The following is a 2500-nucleotide window of genomic DNA, read 5'->3' on the forward strand; positions in this document are numbered from 1 at the left end:
TGAGATTGTTTCATTGTCATACCATGACTCATGTCCATAGAGTAACACTGACCTCACTAAACCGATATATAGTCTGATTTTTATATGTAATTTCAGGCGATTTGATTTTCAAATTTTACTTAACCTAGCCATTGTCTGATTGGCTTTATTCAATCTTTCACTTAACTCTAATTCTAAAGACCCTATATTGGAGATCATAGTTCCTAAACACTTAAAAGATTCTACCTCATTAATCCTCTCTCCTTCCAATGATATTTCATCTTCCATTGCATACTCCGTTCTCATCATTTCTGTCTTTCTTCTATTTATCTTCATCCTAACCTCGTGTGATATTTCATGTATTCTTGTTAGCAAGCATTGCAAATCTTGTGGTGTTTTGCTAACAAGGACAGCATTATCAGCATACTCTAGGTCTGCTAAATTTTTATCACTAATCCAGTCCAATCCTTCTCCACCATCTCTGACTGTTCTACTCATTACAAAATCCACGGGAAGGATAAACAACATAGGTGGCAACACATTCCCTTGCAGTACTCCACTGTTCCCAGGAAATTTATTTAATAGGACTCCATTAACATTAACTTTGCACTTACTATGATCATGAACAGTTTTAATCAAATTTACATATTTAAGAGGAATTCCATAACCCAGGACTCTCCACAAAATTGGCCGGTGCACACTATCAAAGGCTTTTACAGTCCACAAATGCCATCAGAAGGGGATTTCTATATTCTATGCATTGGCGTACGTCTCAAAATGAAAATTTGGTCAGTTCAACTTCTACCTTCTCTAAATCCTGCTTGCTCATCTCTCAGCTTTTCATCGATATTTCTCTCTAGTCTCTTTAGAATAAGCATACTATATATATATATATTCATAACTGACGTAAGTGTTATACCCCTGTAATTATTGCAATCAGTCAGGTCTCTTTTCTTTTTTTTTCTATTTTCACCAACACTCCTAACTCCCATTCATCAGGCTTTGCCTTTTCATACCACATTCTAAAAAATAATCTTGTAAATAGTCTGGGAGTCACTTCATGTTCAGTCAGTATCATCTCGGTAGTTATTCCATTGCATCCCAGGGCTTTCCATCTCTTTAGTTTTTGGAGGATAGCTTCGACTTAAAACACACTGAATTCATTCATGGGCACATCTAGGTCTTCCTCAGCTTCAGGTATATCAATCAAATTATTCCCTTTATATCTCCTATTCATAACCTCACTAAAGTGTTCCATTCAACGTTGTCTTTCTTCATCTTCTGTTGCTATAACAGAGTCATCTGTCTTTTTTTATGGGCATATGCTTCTTCTTTGCTAGTCAAGATTTCATTAATAATTCTACGAGCAATTCTTACACCATAGCCACTTCCTAAATTCATAGCTTTGTCAGCCTCATCTACTTTACTGTCTAGATATTCTCTCCAGTCATTCTTGGCTTGCCTTTTGACCTCAATGTCAATATTGGAATACTTAGCATGCTCTACCTTGTAATATTCATCCCTTCCTCGAAAACTTTCAACAATCAATTTCTGTCTCCATCTCCTTTTTATAGTATCCCAAGTATCATTTGATATACATGGCTTTCTCCTTGTTTTTGTGTGTCCCAAGACTTCACTACCAACTGAATGATATCTGTCCTTAATATAACACCACTCTTCATTAATTGCGTTCTTCGTCTCTTAAAGTCTCCAAGACTGCATTCAATTATAAATGTTTCTCTGTGGCCTTCTTCTAAAAGCTTAGTTGTATCAAACCTAGATATTCTATCTACATTTCTGTTGAATGCTTTCAGTTTTAATTTAAGTGTGGCAATGAGCTGGTGATTACTACCAATATCTGCACCTCTACAGCTTCTTACATTTCTCAGAGTCCTCCTCTCTTTATTAAAGGCAATGTGATCTATCTGATTTTTGTAATTGCCACATGGTGAAGTTCAGGTATACTTGTAGATGTTCTCGTGTTGAAAAAGAGTGCCTCCAATGACAAGATTGTTTGCTGAGCAGAAACTTTATGAAATGTGCTCCATTTTCATTTGCAACTTTGCCAATACCTTCGACACCCATCACATTCTCTATACCTGGATTATTTCTTTTAACTTTAGCATTGAAGTCGCCAATCACAATTTTCATATCTCTCTTAGGGATCTCATCTATTACCCTCTGCAGTTCTTCATAGTATTAGTCTTTCCTTTCTTTAGAGGAATAATTTGTTGGGGGCATAGCAAACTATAATACACATATTGCACTGCTTTGATTTGAACTTTGCTAGTAACAATCTACTAATTACAGCTCTCCACTCAGTTAATGACTTCTCTGCTCTTGGTGTCATCATGATTCCTACCCCTTCTCTTCCAACTCCATCTTATCTTCCTGATATATATATATATATATATATATATATATATATATATATATATATATATATATATATATATATATATATATATATATATATATATATATATATATATATATATATATAATATATATATATATATAT

Source organism: Palaemon carinicauda, chromosome 5 (genome assembly GCF_036898095.1).
Source record: "Palaemon carinicauda isolate YSFRI2023 chromosome 5, ASM3689809v2, whole genome shotgun sequence".
Taxonomy (NCBI): domain Eukaryota; kingdom Metazoa; phylum Arthropoda; class Malacostraca; order Decapoda; family Palaemonidae; genus Palaemon; species Palaemon carinicauda.